Source organism: Rhincodon typus, chromosome 4, assembly GCF_021869965.1.
Source record: "Rhincodon typus isolate 14 chromosome 4, sRhiTyp1.1, whole genome shotgun sequence".
In the NCBI taxonomy this organism is placed as follows: Eukaryota; Metazoa; Chordata; class Chondrichthyes; order Orectolobiformes; family Rhincodontidae; genus Rhincodon; species Rhincodon typus.
This window is the reverse complement of record NC_063335.1, coordinates 13,182,815-13,203,185: the sequence shown is the minus strand read 5'-3', so window position 1 is coordinate 13,203,185 and position 20,371 is coordinate 13,182,815.

Here is a 20,371-nt window from a genome sequence, read left to right as displayed (position 1 = left end):
AGTTTCCAACCTGTCAAGCCCCTCCTATACCTTTCATGTTTTAATGAACTTAACTCTTGAGAGCAAAATCGTAACAGGCCAACTGTCTCATTGCAAGAACCAATATAGTTATTCTTCGCTGTACCACCTCCAATGTGTGTAGAGGAAGTCTCCACTGATCATGAAGAATTTGTTCCTGGAAAACATAACATAATGTAAAACATAGGATGGAATCTTCTCATCCACTGATCAAGGTAGGCCTTGACAAAACATTTGGAAAATGAAGTGAAATCAGCAGTGGAGAGTTTCTTGATTGGAGAGCAAAAAATCCGATTATCCACCCAAATGTTGGAAGGTAAGGCAAGAATGTTTGACATGAAAGTCAGTATGGGTATCTGGATACTTCAGATTGCGATTTGATCATCCAGCCTTCCATTTTGGAGAGCAGCCATCAAGATCTCAGAGTTAGCGCCTTGGGCAATGGCTGCATGCATACACACCCACTCACATCTCTGTGGATGTTGCTATTGGACACACGCCAGCCTCACCATACCCTCATGGAATATCTCTGATCCATTTGCCAGACGGTTCAGCACTTCAATGATGCACTATGGAACAGACTGACACCTTTCATTAGAATACTGCTGCCAGGACACTTTGTGTATAAGGATGGAAACCCATGTCATGGACTCAACCAGGGTGCACCTCACAGCTCTCTTAACCCTCATTTTGTGCCTACTTTTATGCTCAAAGCATTATTGCCTTATCGTGCCTTTTTGCATTTTGCCCCTACAACCACAGTGTAAAGGATCATCATATTTCTCTCTTGCCTTGCCTTTTGGCAGACACAAAAGTGTATGGCTTGTCATGGCTGTTAGCAGTCGACAGACAAGGAAGAGCATACGTTGCCACTTATTAGTATGATACATCAGTCACACTGTGCCTGCAGCTTATGCAGCAAACTTATTGCATGTGCTTCATTCAAATGGCCATGTTTCAAAGTCTAAGGGAAGTAGTCCTCAGTCAAGTCAAAGGAAACAGCCCTTATTGAGAGAAACTCAGCACGATTAGTTGGGGGAAGCCTCTGATGTCAGTCCAGGGGCTTTAGCACAGTCAGTCTGCCACTTGGTCCTGGTCTCAGGGTCCACACTTCTACAGTCCAGACAGTAGGCTACAGTCAGCTCTGTGAGCATAGTACAACCAGTCTAGGGACTCACAGGAAGTCAATACGGAGCCACAAAGAGATCAGCCAAGGGTCTGCTCAGTCAGCAGTGTGGCTGTCCATACAAGTTGATCAAGGTGAGGTGAACAACGGTCAGTCCTAAAGATCTGTGCATTAAAACTCAGGGGGATGTTATCAGGGCTCCAGCTGTGGGAAGGAAATTGCAGGACTCAATTCTGGAGATTGGAGGTAGCGTGCTGGGCTGTGGGCGGAATAAAAATTTGGATAAAGAGTGACTTGACATGCTAGGCAAGACAATAGCACATGGGAGCAGAAAGGTTAATGCAGGACACAGATTATCAACAATCAGCACCATCCTAGCTTCAATGTGCATTACTATGTGTGGCATAACAACGTGGTATGCCTGGGGCTAAGAAGAGAAGTGTGGAGGAGAATAATTAAATGTACAGTTTGGACGGAAACCTGTGGCTGTTCAAAGCTAATGAGGTTGATGAAGAGGGCTGCCAAGAAGAGATTATGAAGACTTGAGGGTGACCTAGAATGAGAGGCTGGCTACGTAGGCAGCTCAGAGGCCACGCAAGGTCAGTGGAGTAGGTGGGGGGGAGGGGTGGGCGGTCACTAGGATTAGAGTGGATGAGAGCAAGTGAGAGAAGATGCTGCATGCAGTAGTGAGAAGAGTAGACCATGAGCTTTGATGGGACATGGGTGCAGCAACAGAGACACAGTGAGCATAAGGTAGCAGAGAAAAAATGGCACCACTGACCTTCATGGAGCAGAGAAGGTCACTGACCTCTTTGTGACCTTTCTCCAGACTATGGAAACAACACTGAGTTGGGTGGAAACCTCAGGCCAGGCTAGCACGGTCTGGTGTTGCTGCCTCCTCTGGCAGTTCTAAGGGAAGCTGATGACCCTCTTCTGCACCATCCCATCCAGCAGAACCTCTCTTTGTCGACAGAGTGAGATGCCAATTGTCCTTGAACTGACATATCTGTGGCAGTTCACATTGACCATGTAGGGCGGCTCTCGACTGGCAGCACTTTATCTGGTGCACAGCTGCGTTTAAATATGGCGTCAGTGCTGCGGAATCACAGGAGGCCCTGGCAGAGTCAAGAAGTTCCTTTCCAGTTCAAGGGAGTGTATAACAAGCAAGGCACCATAGCAGAATGGAACAAATGGAAAACAGAACTTGCTGGAGAAACTCAACGGGTTTGGCAACATCTGTGGAGAGAAAGTTGAGTTAAAGTTTTGGGTCCAGTGACCCTTCTTAAGAATGTTCTGGAGAAAGGTTACTGGACCTGAGATATTAATTTCATTTTCTCTCCACATATGCTGCCAGATCTGTTGGGTTTCTCCAGCAATTTCTGCTTTTGCTTGTTTCAGATCTCCATCATCTGCAAATCTTTGATTTATATTTTTTTGGGGTAAAATAGATCTTAGGTAATGAGACATTTTTCAGAAAACGACAAAAGAAATACCCTTAAGTCCTCTGTCTGGCAAATCAAGAAAAAAATTGACCCTGAGCTGATTCCTGGTAAAATTCAGCCCTTATGTATAATGTACTGAATATTCCTGTCTTTTGGTCAATTCCTGGGAGTTTCAAGGAGGATTTTGCTTGGTGAGCCATAAAGATTTTTATCCCACAATTGTCCACTTCTCACCTCATTAAGGGACCAATCTTACACAATTTTATGCTGAACACTGGCTGAAATACATGCCCGTACCAGAACTTATAGTATTCATGCTACAAGTACCATATTGAAACCCATTATTTCATAAACTGCCAGCATGGGCTGAGGTAGTCTACTAGATCAGTGATCTGTCCAAAGTTTGATTGAACACACATTGACACTGCAGTAAAGTTAATGGCCTCTGCAATCCACAGGAGTAACCGGCACCATCTTCTCTCTGCTACCTCACATGTACTCTAAATGTGCCATTGCACTCACTTCCTACCGAGACTTGTCGTCTTTCATTCTCATTATTGCAGACAGTAGCTCCCTTCGGTGGTTCTCATTCAACCAACTGACCCAAACTACTGACCCTTCCCACCTTCTGCACTTCCTCTACATTCACGCAGGACACCTCACTACCATCCCTGACTGAGAACAGGCCCCTAAATGACCATAATCCACTTTGACTAGACTAATAGCTATTTCCCTTAGACCTTCAGACAGGATCATTTGTTTGAAGCACGTGCAGTGTGCTTGTTGCCTAAACTGCTGCCACACGGGAGTGGTGTTGGAAAGCAGCTTGTCAATCACTTGTGTGACCATTGCTAGTAAACATGACTGGCTTTCAGTCTACACTAAAGACAAGGCAAAACAGAACTACTGGGAGCCTGGACATTCTGAATAAAACCGCATTGCACTAAAAGGTAAAGCAAGGCAGAGATGCTGTGAGCATCTAAGTAAAACCAAGGTAAGAAACCAACTGAGGCACCTAAGATGGATACTTGCACAAAGCAAGCTAATAGCAGCATTACAATATCAGGTTTCAATGACTCCAAAATGCAATATTGAGGTGCTGAACTGTATTATAAGTGTCTCTGAGGTGTGCCATCCTGAAGTGGTAAGGCTGGTGCTTTGCAAATGCCAGTCTCTGTGGATGGAATGTGCAGATAGTCGCTGCCCATGGACTGGCCTTGAGATATTGGGGAATGCTGGACAAAATGGATGTCTCCGTAGTACAATGGTGAGCTGCAGCCATCAGGTTGTCACACTGATTTTCAAGTTAGAGTCATAGAATAATGCGGCATGGAATCAGATCCTTAGGCCCATCTCATCCATGCCAACCAGGTTTCCTAAACTGACCTAGTCCCATTTGCCTGCATTTGGCCCATATTCCTCTCAACCTTTCTTATCCAAATGTCTGTTAAATGTTGTTATTGTACTGGCCAGTTGGAAGTTGGCACAGTCTAGTTTAATACTAGTACCTGAGAAAATAGCAAGCTGCATAAAAATAAGGTGAGATTAGATAATAACGAGATGTCAATGCATGCAAATAGCCTGTCACTGTTCGGTAGTAATATATTCATCTAGCTGTGAAAACATTTGGGAAAATTGGACTTTTTTTTCCTCGTGTTGCGAATCATGTTTTCACTCATGTCTTATTTTTTCAGCTGTGTTACCACTATCCACCTCATTCAGCAGCTGGGAAAATTCTGCTCAATGTACCTGTGGGAAAGCTTTTGGAATATACATTTCCATACAAATAGTGAAGTAAATAAATACAAAAGATAGAAATTTATCACTACATGGGAAAGCTAAGAAAACGTAAAATTCAAGTGCTCACTAAGTTGTGCAACCTTGTTTGACTTAGAGAAATAGATGACACGTATTGGATGCTGACGAATGGGAGGGCTATTAGAAAGAGTTTTTCCAACTATTAATTAAGACATTTTGCCCGATGTTTTGAAGTATTCTCAGAAAAGTAGCTTTTAATTATTGTTTCTGGTGACAGCTGCAGTTTTGCTTTTCTCTTTTCTCTGGAGACCTGTCTGTAGCAGTTACAAAGCGCTATTAATGCTTCCATTTATTCTTGATCAATGATCTCCGACAGGGTCTTCATTATCAAATATGGCATTGCCTTTTCAAGTATTTTGAAGGCATCACTGAGTGATTTTCTTGCTCATTGTCATTTCTCTCTTCCTGCAGCCCTTTGTTGTTCCGTTACTTTCATGCCCATGTTGGATAATGACTCAAGGTGGGAGGTGAGCAACTCATGCTCGGTGTTTAGCTCATCAAACCCAACTTGTTTTGCCCAATTCTACAACTCTCTTTTGGATTTTCTCTAGCCTCCACGCAGCCTTTAACTTTAACACAGTCTGGTCAAATGTCTTGCACACACCATTCATTTTGGATGAGATAGAGTCATAGAGTCGTGGAGATAAACAGCACAGAAACAGACCCTTTGGTCCAACTCGTCCATGCCGACCAGATATCCTAAATTAATCTGGTCCCATTTGTGAGCATTTGGCCCATATCACCCCAGACCCTTCCTATTCATATACCCATCCAGGTGCCTTTTAAATATTATAATTGTACCAGCCTCCACCTCTTCCTCTGACAGTCCATTCCACACATGCATCACCCTCTGCATGAAAAAGTTGCCTCTTGTGTCCCTTTTAAATCTTTCCCCTCTCACCTTAAACATATGTTCTCTAGTTTTGGACTCCCTGACCTCAGGGAAGAGGTCTTGGTTATTCACCCTATCCATCCCCCTCATGATTTTATAAACCTCTATAAGGTCACCCCTCTGCCTCCGATTTTCCAGGGAAAATAGCCCCAGCCTATTCAGCCTCTCCCTATAGCTCAAACTCTCCAACCCTGGTAACATCTTTGTAAATCTTTACTGAACCCTTTCAAGTTTCACACCATCCTTCCTATAGCGGGGAGACCAGGATTGCGCGATATGTTCCAAAAGTACCTCATTCCCTACAACAGAAATATTATCAAATGCCTTTAAGATGTTATAATTTTTCCAAAAATCTTCTTTGAGTCGGAACATCATCACCTTCAGTATCCCTGCTGGCCTGTCCAAGCATTCTTCTCTTGTGTCAGTATTTGAAATCACCCCTTGATACAGAGGTGAAAATTAGAGATGGTACTCACTTCTGAGAAGATCACCTTGATATTCTTATTAAGATTGTCAAAGCCTTATTTTTTTAAAATAGTGAGAAAAGTGGATAGCTTTAGTTATGAGTGGCAGTTATAAGTGATAATGCACACATAATAATGGCCCACTGTAATGGGAGCACTGGTCAAAGATGTGACTATAGCTTTCTGTATTTGATTTGGAAACTGTGCTACCATCCAACTTCATGCCACAGCTTTGCGCTCTATAAAAACAAAAGAAGTCTCTGGAAAAGATGTTCCTTTTCTCTGGACTGAAGGATGCGGATTTCCCAAATGGGATGGATTTGTTGCCATAACCAGGTCTTCTGCCTCAACTTGACGAGTTAATAGCTATAGGCTAATAACGAAATGTCAGATGGCTGAAAACTGAGTGTAGAAGGCTGCAGGCATGTTAAAAAATGTTCAATAGTTTGCTCTGACTTGACTTCCATCCCTTATCTGTCAGCAGCATTCATAGGCTGTGTTATTCATATACATGTCCCCCTTATTCTCCACATAGGGGCCCAAATGGAGTGTCAACAGATATCAGTAGCTCATGGGATTGACTCCTCAAATCGGAGGAAGTGTAGGGAACAACAGCTCCTCAAGGTCCACTGGATTTCTCATGGATACATCTGAGGATCAGCCAGAAAGAGCTGTATTATCATAGCTACAGATTTCTTAGGCCGATAATAACAGCTGCGTCTCTACTCATGTGTCTGTGTAGCACCAGCTACAGTTGAGTCAATGCTGATGGTTTGGATCTCAGTGCGTTGAGATCATATCAAATAGAGTGTGCTTCAGATTCCCCAGGTCCTGTCAGTTTAAGGAATACCAGAGGCTTTGAGAGTTATTTTACTTGCATTGCAAATGGTTGCAGACAAGCTACACATTTTTGTTGCTGAGTATCTCTGAATTTCAGTGAGGGACGCATGTGGTCACATGCATTTACTCAGTAGCTCCCTGAATCTTTCAATCGTCGCTGTCCTGTTGAATCAGAATGCTGTCTCCCTCTGGCAATAGGGAATGATTCCTCAGAGAGTGCAGAATGGCAGGGATTTCAGCTAGGAGCAAGTTTCCAGAGGATTTTAACAACTGACTGATGTCATGCTTTGCAGTCAGGAAAGTTTCAGTAACATATAGTGCTACTGTGAACTTAACTGTCATGAGCACTAATTTAGACCTGCTTCTATAAAACCACAGATCTAACTGTTTGATAAAGTGTAGCTTCTACAGTATCTGCATTTGCGCCATGTGAATGTATGAGTGGTGTTCTTTGAAGACCTTTGCTTGATATGGTCTCCTGCTGATGGCCCTCTTGAGCCTTCCCTCACTCTCTCATCCAGTTAGATGATGTTGCTCTGCCGTTTTAATTGCTACCTTTTATTTTACTGAAGCCTATAAGGTCCTGAGGGAACTTGAGAAAGTGGATGTTGGGAGCATGACTTCCCTTGTTGGTGTGACTACTTGTCACTTTTTAAAAATAAGGAATCTGTCATTTAAGAGGGAGATGAGGAGTCTACCTTCTCTCCTAGGGTTGTGCACCTTTGGATTTCTCTTCCTCAGGGAGAGGTGTATGCACAGTCACTGAATATTTTTCAGGCAAAGGTTGATTGATTTTGATTGACAAAGGAGACAAAGGTTATCAGGGTGAGCCAGGAAGGGGGGCACAGGCTAGAATCAGATCAGCAGTGGGGAAAATAGGTCCTATTGTGTCATGTGAAATGCATGAACATAGTACTGATCAGTAGCCATTGATTTAAGGGGAAATTTCTGATGAACTAAAATGCAAACTCCTCTTAAAATCCTTACATATTGAACTGGTGTTACAACAATGCAGCATGATTTTTAAAATTCTTCAGATGAAAGATTAAAAAATATGGCGTGTACTGTCTTAATTGTAACACAACTAATACAAATTAATACAAATGCTGAAATTTGAGTTATGAAATGAGCAACAGTAAATCTCACAATAGAGCATTGGATCTGCATATTACACCAAGACCAAATAAATAATGCAAGTGCAACATGAAGGGGAGCACTCTTTTATTTCTGTAGTCTCCTCACAATCTTTTGTTCTGAGTTAGATCTTCAGTCACTATTGCACGATTAATGCTTGCTTTACTTTTTTTTTTAAATGGAGTACAATTTTACTTTCTTTTGCAATGTTTTTTCTTTAAAATATTAAGGGTTTTTGATATAAGTTAATGGATTATGAGAATTGGAAAGTGGATTATTTCTGTTCACTGTCTGTATCGTGTAATACTTCTTCATCTTTCCAAAATGTGTCAGTTTTCCTGTTCATAAGTTGACACTATTGTCTAAAAGTTTCCAATGTTGTGCGGTATTTAAAAAATGCTACAACAACTTGCATTTATATCGCATATTTAACGTAGAAACATGTCCCAAGGCAGTTTGCAGAAGCATAATCTGACAAGGCATATTGCCAAATGAGGGAAGAAAACAGTAGGACAACTGACTCGAAGCTCAGTCAAAGAGGTGGGATTAATACACCTACACAAACCAAAAGAAAGTTCCTTTAGTCATGTGTTTCCAAAAATCCAATTACATAAAAAAAATCCTGATCCAACACATCAAGGTCAGATTCGTACTTTTTGTGCTGGAACTTTTGGAGGAGTTCTCCAGGAATATTGTTCTTCTTGCTATTAAATGTCAGTGGAAATCAATCCTTTGTCTCAGTGGTGCACTAATGCAAAGGTCTTCCCTATTTATGCCTGTAATGTGTCAATCAATCTCTTCCATAGTAATTACTTCTCTCATTAAATATTTGTCCTCAAGAAGAGTGCAGTAAGAAGCAGCTTGTGACATACAGGGCTGTTGCTGCTAGGGCTGTCATAAATAGTTAATTTTGGCAGTATTTAAATATTTCATGTAACCATTGGTTGTATAATCAAATATCTGTCCTGATCTCTCTGCCAGAGAAAGCTTATGATTGTGCTGAGGTGACCTCCTCATCTTTCAGCATATGTATGATGTTCATGCACCATTTAGTATTACTGAGACAGTGTCTTGGCCAATGAGTCAAATGGCACAAATCTCAGGATAATATGAACAAAGTTTAAAGTGTCTACGGAGAATGTACTTCTGGGAGAGAAGATTGATTGGCAAGCCTGGAAGTGAATTTCTGCACATAACGGTGCCAGGAAAACATTTCCTCTGCATTAACAGTGACAAAGACAGGAAACCCATGCTCAGGGAGAAGTTAAATTTTGAACGTGCTTGAACTCAGAGAGGAGGATTAAAATGCAGAGGTCAGATTTTGCTCAGTGATAAAGATATGACATAAACTATTGAGTTAATCTACGAAGAGTATGTGGTCTATGGGCCTGGATCTTGCAGTCAGCTGTCAGGGAGAGATAATGGAATAGTTGTTGTAGTGATCATAATGAGGTCAGCCAGGTGGACCTCATAGAATATTAATTCTTTTCTTGGAGCTATTAAACTAATCCAATCAGGGAGCCCTGGCTGACAGATATAAATAGGAGTGTCAGAGGTTATGTTCTCTCTGAGAGAGCTGGACAAGTATCAAGGACTCTTCACATGTGACTTGGTGATGGGATACTGGTCTCTGTGGTGTTATTTCAGTGGTAATGTTACTGGGCTAATAATCCAGACATAGAGGCTAATGCTCTGGGGGTATGGTACCAATTAGTGATAGCTTGTGGAATGTAGGTTTGTTCAATTAACATGGAATATAAAGCAAGACTCAGTAATGGTAACTATAGCAATTATCATCAATGTTACAAACACCCAAATGGTTCACTTCCTTTAGGGAAGGAAATCTGCCATCCCTACCAGATCTGGCCTACATGTAACTTAGGATGAGCAACAATGTGGTTGACTCTTAACTGTCCTCTGAAATGACCTAGCAAGCTATTCAGTTCAAGGTCAATTGGGAATGGGCAATAAATGCTGGTCCTGCCAGCAAAGACCATTCTAGGAAATAACGAAGAAATTAACAGAAGCAGAGGTGTACAGTAATAACTGTGAGGTATTAGTCATAGAGTCATAGATCCGTAGAGCATTACAACATGGAAACAAGTCCTTCAGCCAAAACTGATCCACACAGACCATGATGCCCACTCAGCTAGTTCCAGTTGCCCACATTTGGTCCATATTTCTTTAAACCCTTCCCATCCAAATGTTTTTTTAAATGTTGCTATTGTACCTGCCTCAACCACTTTCTCTGGCAGATCATTCCATATGTGCACCACTCTCTGCGTGAAGAAGTTGCCCCTCAGGTGCTTCTTAAATCTTCCCCCTCTCACCTTAAACCTATGCCCTCTAGTTTTCAATTCCGCATCCCTGGGAAAAAGACTACATGCATTCATCCTATCTATGCCCCTCATGATTTTATACACCTCAGTAAGGTCACCCCTCATTCTCATACGTTCCAAGGAATAAAGTCCTATCCTGGCCAGCCTCTCCCTGTAACTCAGGCCTACTAGTCCTGGCAACATCCTCGTAAATCTTCTTTGCGCACTTACCATTTTAACAATGTCCTTCCTATAACAGGGTGACCAAAACTGTACACAATACTCCAAGTGCAGCCTCACCAATGACTTACACAACTGTAATATATGTCCCAACTCCTGTACTCAATGTCTTGACCAATGAAGACCTGCATGCTATATGCCTTCACCGTCCTGTCTCCCTGGAACACCGCTTTCAACAAACTATGTAATTGTACTCCTGAGTCCTTCTGTTCTACAACACTCCTCAGGACCTTACGATTTACTGTAGAAGTCCTACCTTGGTTTGACTTTCCAAAATGCAACACCTCACACTTATCTGTATTGAATTGCATTTGCCAATCCTCAGCCCACTTTCCCATCTGATCAAGATCCTTCTGTAATTTTTGATCACCTTTCTTGTGATCAACGATACCTCCTAATTTTGTATCATCCACAAACTTACCAATCATGCCTTGTACACTCACATCCTCATCATTTATGTAAAAAACAAGTAACAAAGATCCCAGCACCAAGCCCTGTGGCACACTACTAGTCACAGACCTCCAGTCCAAGAAACAAACATAAACCATTACCTTCTGCTCCCTGCCATTCAGCCAATTTTGAATCCAATTAGCTAACTCTCCCAGGATCCCATGCAACGTAACTTTCATGCCCTGCTTGCCATGTGGGACCTTGTCAAAGGCCTTACTAAAGTCCATATAGACAACATCTGCTGCCCTACTGTCATCTATCCTCTTGGTTACCTCTTCGAAAAACTCTAAAAGATTTGTCAGACATGGCTTCCCATATACAAATCCATAATGACTATCCCTAATCAGATCTTGACTATCCAAATGCTGGTTGATCCAGTCCCTCAGTATTCTCTCCAATAAGTTGCCTACCACTGATATCAGGCTCACTGGCCTGTAGTTCCCTGGCTTGTCTTTGCTACCTTTCTTAAACAATGGAACAACATTAGCCACCCTCCAGTCATTGCGAAAATGAAGCAAAAATCTCTGCAAGGGCCTCTGCAATTTCTTCTCTGGCCTCCCACAATGTTGGAGGATGGACCTGATCAGGCCCAGGGGATTTATCCACCTTAATGCATTTTGGCTGCAAACACGTCCTCTCCGGTAATATATATGTGTTATATATATATATATATATATGTTCTCCTCTCTGAGGAGAACTTTTCATTAAAAATCTCCCCCATCTCCTGTACCTCCACACATAGACAGCCATGGCGATCTTTAAGAGGACCTATTCTCTCCCTAGCAAGCCTCTTAATACAGCTATAAAACCTCTTGGGATTATCTTCAATTTTATTTGCCAGATCCTCCTCATACCCTCTTTTTGCTCCTCTGAGTTCCCTCTTAAGTATGGTCCTACACTTTTTATAGACATCTAGGGATTGAGTTGAGCCCAATAGCTTAAACCCAATGCATGCCTTCTTCTTTTTCCTGACCAGAGCCTCAATATCCCTCACCAGCTAGTGATCCCTAAACCTGCCAGCTTTTGCCTTCACCCTCACAGGGACATAATATCCCTGGAGTCTTGATATCACACTTTTAAAAGCCTTCCATTTGCCAGTCGTTTCTTTTCCTTCGAACAGACTCACCCAATCGACCTAGATCCTGCCTAATGACCCCAAAATTGGCCCTGCTCCAGTTCAGCTCCTTAACATATGGAACTGTCCTATCCTTTTCCATTACTATGTTAAAACTAAGAGAGTTATGGTCACTGGACCCAAAGCGCTATCTGACTGTCACTCCAGTCACTTGCCTGACCTCGTTTCCTAAGAGGAGGTCCAGTGTTGCACACTCCTGAGTAGGCCCCTCTATATATTGATGTTGGAAACTTTCTTGGACATATTTGACAAATTCCACCCCGTCCTTTTACGCTGTGGGTGGCCCAATCAATACAGGGGAAATGAAAATCTCCAACCAAAACTACTCTATTATTCCTATCTGCAATCTCTCTACACATCTGCTCTTCTGGGACCCATTGGTAATTTGGGAGTCTACAATATAATCCCAACAGAGTAACCTTCCCCTTCTTGTTTCTAAGTTCTAAACATATGGCCTCATTTGATAACCCCTTAAGAATATCCTCTGTAAGCACTGTTGCTATGTCCTCTCTTATCAAAAGGGCAACTCCCTCTCCTCGCTTACTTGTACTTCTGTCACACCTGTAGCTTCAATATCCTGGAACATTGAACTGCCGGTCCTGCCCTTCTTTCAGCCATGTTTCTGTTATGGCTATAATATCCAAGTCCCCAGAGCCAATCCATGCTTTGACCCATCTGCCTTACCAGTCAGGCCTTGTGCATTGAAATAAATGCACTTTCAACCAGAAGTCTCTCCTTTTACTGTGCCCCTGGCTATCCTGAATAGTAAACTTGCTCTCGGTGGCTAATGTATTTTCCCTTGTATTCTTGATGGCCCCTCTCTTATTCAGAGTCCCACACCCCTGCCAAGCTAGTTTAAACCCTCCCAGGCAACAATAGCAAATCTCCCCGCAAGGATACTGGACACCCTCCGGTTCAAATGAAACCCGTCCCTCTTGTACAGGTCACCTCTACCCCAGAAGAGATCCCAATGATCCAAGAACTGAAAACCCTGCCCCTTATAGCAGCTCCTCAGCCATGCATTCATCTGGCCTGTCTTTCTATTTCTATCCTCACTGGCACGTGGCACTGGGAATAATCCGGAGATCACTACCCTTGTGGTCCTGCTATTTAACTTCTTACCTGACTCCCTATACTCATTTCCCAGGACCCATCCCTTTGTCTATCTATGTCATTTGTACCAATGTGCACAATGATCTCTGGCTGTTCACTCTCCTCCTTCAGAAAGTTCTGCAACCGCTCAGAGACATCCTTGACCCTGGCACCTGGGAGGCAACACACCATCCACTTCTATGGCCACAAAATCTCCTCTCTGTCCCCCTCACTATTGAGTCTCCTATCAGTATCACTCTGTCTGACTGCACCCTTTCCATCTGAGCCTCAGAGCCAGTCTCAGTGCCACTGACCTGACTGCTGTTGCTAGCCCCTGAAAGGTCATCCCCCCAACAGTATGCAAAGCTGTACACCTATTATTGAAGGAATGGACACAGGGGAACCCTGCACTATCTACCTTACCCCCTTTACATCTTCTGGTCATCACCCAGCTACCTGCAGCTTGCACCTTATGAGTGACCACTTCACTTTGGCTCTTATCAATGATGTTCTCTGCACTCCGGATGATCCTGAGTGCATCCAGCTCCAGTTCCTTAACGCGGTCTGTCAGGAGGTGCAGCCGGATGCATTTCTCACAGGTGTAGCCACTGGGGACACTGGAAGCCTCCCTGATCTCCCACATCCTGCAAGAGGAACATGCCACTGCCCTAACTGCCATCCCTATTGCCTTCAGTCTAGACAGAAAGAGAGTTAAAGAGCCCCTTACCTGCTCTTACCTGTGCCCCTGCTCAGCCTCCTCATGCCAAAACCTCTACTGCAAAGGCATCAGCACTTCCACTCCAACACTAGACCACTCTTTTAATGGCTGCCCCCTTGTACACCTTTATCGTGCCAGTCATCATTCTCACAGAGTCTTTTTCCTCTTGGACAGAGGAGGAGGGAAGGGTGGGAAACACCAATGTAGTGTGAGATAACAAGGTGTAGAGCTGAATGAACACAGCAGGCCAAGCAGCATCAGAGGAGCAGGAAAGCTGACGTTTCGGGCCTAGACACTTCTTCAGAAATGGGGAAAGCGAAGGGGGTTCTGAAATAAATAGGGAGAGAGGGGGAGGCGGATAGAAGACGGATAGGGGAGAAGACAGGTGCAGAGCAGACGGACAGGTCAAAGAGGCGGGGATGGAGCCAGTAAAGGTGAGTGTAGGTGGGGAGTTAAGGAGGGAATAGGTCAGTCGAGGGAGGACGGACAGGTCAAGGGGGTGGGATGAGGCTAGGAGGTAGGAGATGGGGTGGGGCTTGATGTGGGAGGAGAGGATAGGTGAGAGGAAGGACAGGTTAGGGAGGCTGGGACAAGCTGAGCTGGTTTTGGATACGGTAAGGGGAGGGGAGATTTTGAAGCTTGTGAAGTCCACATTGATACCATTGGGCTGCAGGGTTCCCAAGCGAAATATGAGGTGCTGTACCTGCAACCTTTGGGTGGCATCGTTGTGGCACTGCAGGAGGCCCAGGATGGACATGTCATCTGAGGAATGGGAGGGCGGAGTTGAAATGAATCGCGACTGGGAGGTGCAGTTGTTTAGTGCGAACCGAGCGTAGGTGATGCGCAAAGCGGTGCCCAAGTCTCCACTTGGTTTCCCCACTGTAGAGGAGGCCACAACGAGAACAGTGGATACAGTATACCACATTAGCAGATGTGCAGGTGAACATTTGCTTGATGTGGAAGGTTTTCTCGGGGCCTGGGATGGGGGTGAGGGGGGAGGTGTGGGGGAAGGTGTAGCACTTCTTGCGGTTGCAAGGAAAAGTGCCGGGTGTGGTGTGGCTGGAGGGAAGTGTGGAGCGGACAAGGGAGTCACGGAGAGAATGGTCCCTCCGGAAAGCCGATAAGGGTGGGGAGGGAAAAGTGTCTTTGGTGGTGGAGTCAGATTGCAGATGGCGGAAGTGTCGGAGGATGATGCGTTGGATCCAGAGGTTGGTGGGGTGGTAGGTGAGGACGAGGGGGATTCTGTTTTGGTTGTTATTGTGGGGATGGGGTGTGAGGGATGAGTTGCGGGAAATGTGGGAGACACGGTTGAGGGCGTTCTCGACCACTGAGGGGGGGAAGTTGCGGACGTTGAAAAACGAGGACATCTGAGATGTTCGGGAGTGGAATGCCTCATCCTGGGAGCAGATGCGACAGAGGTGAAGGAATTGGGAATAGGGGGTGGCATTTTTGCAGGAAGGTGGGTGGGAGTAGGTGTATTCTAGGTAGGTGTGGGAGTCGGTAGGCTTGAAATGGATATCAGTTTCCAGGTGGTTGCCAGAGATGGAAACAGAGAGGTCCAGGAAGGAGAGAGAGGTATCGGAGATGGTCCAGATGAACTTAAGGTTGGGGTGGAAGGTGTTAGTGAAATGGATGAACTGTTCAATCTCCTCGTGGGTGCACGAGACGGCGCCGATACAGTCATCGATGTAACGGAGGAAGAGGTGGGGTTTAGGACCAGTGTAGCTACGGAAGTGGGATTGTTCCACGTAACCTACAAAGAGGCAGGCATAGCTTGGGCCCATGCAGGCACCCATGGCCACCCCCTTTGTCTGTAGGAAGTGGGAGGAATTGAAAGAGAAGTTGTTGAGCGTGAGGACGAGTTCAGCTAAGCGGATGAGGGTGTCAGTGGAGAGGGACTGGTTGGGCCTGCGGGACAGGAAGAAGCAGAGGGCCTTTAGGCCCTCTGTATGGGGAATGTAAGTGTATAGGAACTGGACATCCATGGTAAAGATGTGGTGTTGGGGACTGGGGAATCAGAAGTTTTGGAGGAGGTGGAGGGCGTGGGTGGTGTCACGGACGTAGGTAGGGAGAAAATGGAGTCGAGATAGGTGGAGATAAGTTCGGTGGGGCAGGAGCAGGTGGAGACAATGGGTCGACCAGGGCAGTCAGGTTGGTGGATTTTGGGAAGGAGATAGAAGTGGGCGGTGCAGTGTTGGGGAACGATGAGGTTGGAGGCTGTGGGTGGGAGGTCACCTGAAGTGATGAGGTTGCGGATGGTTTGGGAGATGATGGTTTGGTGGTCGGGGGTGGGATCATGATCAAGGGGGCGGTAGGAGGAGGTGTCGGAGAGTCGACGCCTGGCCTCGGCGATGTAGAGGTCAGTGCGCCATACTACATCTGCGCCTCCCTTGTCCGTGGGTTTTATGGTGAGGTTGGGATTGGAGCGGAGGGAGCAGAGGGCTGCACTTTCTGCGGGGAAAGAGGTTGGAGTGGGTGAGAGGGGTGGAGAAGTTGGAGTGGGTGAAAGGGGTGGAGAGGTTGAGGAGATTGATGTCTCGACGGCAGTTGGAGATTAAGCGGTCGAGGGAGGTCGGACGCCAATGTAGTATTTCAGGTTTAACGACACCTTGACAGCAGGTTCTCTCAGACCTGCTGTACAGTTGTGATGACTGTGGTGATGTCTCCCAGAATTCTGCCTTGATGACTCTCAGCCATCCTCTGATTCGCTGTCGTGGCTGTTAGAGATTGTTGACAGGTGAATGCAGAGCAGAACTGAGTAGAATGTAAAGCGAGAGGTTTAATTGTAAGGATTTGGCATTTGAAGATGTATTTGACTGACCTTGATCACTCATGAGGGGTTACTGAACATTTTCTTAAACTGTATCTCGATAGCATTCTGCTTACACAGACTGTAGTGTCTGGTTTGTGGGCCCTTGGTCATGCTGTCTCCCTCCTGCACCATGGATTCTGGTGTTGTTTTGTAAGACCTTGTTGCATACTCTGTCTCCCATGGTACCGTTATTCCTGCTTCTCATAACTTTTCTCCAATCATTTCCAGCACAAGCACACTGGTGGTGAGCGGTGAAGGCTTGCAATAGATAATGCCATGACGTAGCCAATGTAAACCCTGCAATTTGAGTATGGTGCATCATATCACAGGAATAGCCATGACTTAAACAGCATTACAAACCTTGTATTCATTTACAAGGCCTGTTGAGCTGTTTCCCTTCTGGTCAAACTCTAAACAAAAGGAATTTCCACTCTTTCAGCTCTGGGTTATGCTCTCAGATAATTCAAAATTAGGCAATACAAGCATGTTCCTAAATTTAAAATACTTAGATTGCTTAGTGAAGTAGGCAAAAAGGGACAATTCTTTAGAATGCCGAAGGAGTGTTAAAACATGCAGCTACAGAATTAGTCTCAACGATCATGTCCCCATTATTGAATATGCAATTGACACTAAATGTCATGGTTTAATGTGAATAATGCCATATCACAGAAATGATTTAAAACAGTGAGATAAGAACTGAAAGAAATAGCAAGGAAACAAAAACATCATTCTGTGACAATGGCACTGAATGCAACTAAAACCAAATTTTAAAAGAAGGTGATGTTACCAGAAATTTTATCCATCTGACAAATTTACATGCAATTCAGTTTGGTTGGGAATGAAAACATTCATAATTCTTCCTTCACCATTTAAGCCTAGTGTTTTGACATGATTCCAAGACTCATAAGCTTGTATGACAAATTCTAAATTGCCACTGAACTTGCAATACTGTGGCCATTATATAATATCATAAGCACCCTCAGTTGACTGAGAGAAAGCTGCAACGCATAATTTCAAGCCAGTGGCAACTCCCACCTCAGATGATTCAGAATTGAATTCCAATGTGTGATATTTTTCAAATTCTGTGAGGAAGGTTATGAAACTTGTGTGCATCTACTGTTCCTCAGTACTGTTTGCCAATCAATTCTTGCCACTATTAGTAGCCCAAATTACTATGCACCTCCCCTCTAAAGACAAGGTTAAAAAACTTTTCAATTGAAAATGGACACAGTTGCAAGACAATTGAGGGTATCCCCTGCACTGAATTGTCAGCTGCCATAGCTATGGCCAATGGATGTTGGTTACTATAGGGATATCCATAATAGGATGGAACATTACCACTACTCTCCTGGTCAATGGTCAAGAGTCTACTGTTACTTGACCACTGTTTTCCCTCCCTTTTGTATGAAGGGATCTTCACCCCAGCCAGAAGCAGCTATCTTTTGAAGAATGTAATGCATGGGAGCCAATGCACAAGATGTCAACCTGTTTCCAAAGTCCACTATTCTCCAGTAAAAGAATCATCTTCTAACATCTAACCCAGATCCGGCTTTGAAAACCTAAAATTGTGAGCCATAGTCTGACTTAAGAATTTGACAGAAACAAACTTTTGACTTGAACATAATGGGGAAGAAATTAGTTAGCCCTTGAAATTAAGCAATGGTTTGCTGCTGAATTAACTTGTATTTATCAATTTTGTTGTCCCAGCAAAATAACTATGATTGCTGCGTGAAGGAAGTGCTACTCTTACTGTACATTAGCTGCATGCATCCATAGGGGGCCAACATCACAAGTGACGATTGCTACTTCAAGTCAGCCTCTTAAAAGGAAGCTCCATTGTGATTGCAAGAAGTTGGGGAACCATGGTTTTGATATTTTCAGAAACAGCAAAACATGTGACAGAGCATATGTTAGGGTTTTCAGACAGTGCGTTAGAAGTTAATGGACAAGCTGGAAAGTAGATATGTTCTGTATTAAAAGGGGCACAAGGGCAGGAGGCCATCCACATAAATGTTCAGGAGACATTGTTATCAAGCAGTGCTGAATGGAAGGCAATACCAGGACGATTATTCCTAGAACATGATTGCACTGTCAACAGTGTCAGTTTAACAATCTCACACAAGTTGCGAAGGTCAATGAAATTATTTCAATTAGCAATAGCATACATTACCAACTGCACTGGTAGCTTCATCTAAAACTCAACTTGCTACAGCCCCAATAATTACTTTCTAACAGTCTATATCAATAAGTTCTCAAGTCTAAAATTCATATATTTTACCTTACTCTTACACCGCTAGCATGATCCATTACTAATAACACACACGCAAATACTCAGCCATGATGGTGAAAACACTTGAACATTATGGAGGACTTACTGACACGTCCCTTTTACGATAAGAGATGGCAATGCATAACAGAAGCCGTCAGCCAGAAATGGAGATGGATAAGCATGCCTGCATGATTGACAGAGATAGAGTTGAACATCTAAGGCCTGGTCACCGATGAAGCTAAAGAGATCAATTATGGCATTAAATGTGCAATCCTCCTTTCAACTCACTTAACCCACACCCAACAATCTCTTCTGACTGTGAAGTTGCAGAGAAAGAAAATGTATATTTCTCATTTTTCTCCATTGTCTCTTATGCATTTGAGATATCTCAGAATTGCAAACTTCAGAGTCAATGGTAGAAATCAAAAAGACAGTGAAGTTTATGTGACCTTTTCACTCTGTCTTACACTTGAACATACAAATCAGTAACAATAACAAACTACTCAGCCCCTCAAGCCTTCTCCTCCATTCAATTAAATCATGGTTGATCCGATTGGCACCTCAAATGAACATTCTAGTCTGCGCCGATAACATTTTAATCTCTTGCTTAACTATAACTATCTACCTCTGCCTTAAAAATATTCAAGAATTCTGCTTCCACCACCTTTTCTGGGAGAGAATTCCAAAAACTCATTGGTTATGACACTGTGACAGAGAAAATGTCACCAAATCTTTGTGTTAAGTGGGTGACTCCTGATTTTAAAAAAGTGATCCCTAGTTCTAAACTCTCCCATCAGAGGAAATATCCTTTCCACATGTACCCTGTCAAAACCTTTCAGGATGTTATAAGTTTCAATCAATTTACCTCTTTCTCTTATGAACTCCAGCAGATACAAGCCCAACTTGTCCAACCTTTCTTTATACGATAATCTACCCACTCTAGGTATTAGGCAAGAAAATCTTCTCTGAGCTGTCTCCATGCATTTATATCCTTTCTTAAATAAGGTGACCAATACTCCAGATGTGGTCTCACTGGCATCTTGTATAATTGAAATATTATTTTCTTATTTTTGACTTCAATTCCCCTCATGATAAATGCTAACATTCTGTTAGCTTTCTGATTACTTGCTGTACCTAACTAATAAGCTTTTGTGTTCCATGCATGAGAACAACCAAATCTCTGCATATAACAGAGCTCTGCAATCTCTTACTATTTATATTGTATGTTTGTTTTTTTTATTCTTCCTGCCAAAATGAACAAATTCAAAATTTCCCACATTACCAAACAGGTGGATGAGGGTAAAGTGGTTGATGTGGTGTATATGGATTTCAGTAAAGCGTTTGATAAGGTTCCCCATGGTAGGCTATTGCAGAAAATACGGAGGCATGGGATTGAGGGTGATTTAGCGGTTTGGATCAGAAATTGGCTAGCTGTAAGAAGACAGAGGGTGATGGTTGATGGGAAATGTTCATCCTGGAGTTCAGTTACTAGTGGTGTACCTCAAGGATCTGTTTTGGGGCCGCTGCTGTTTGTCATTTTTATAAATGACCTGGATGAGGGCGTAGAAGGATGGGTTAGTAAATTTGCGGATGACACCAAAGT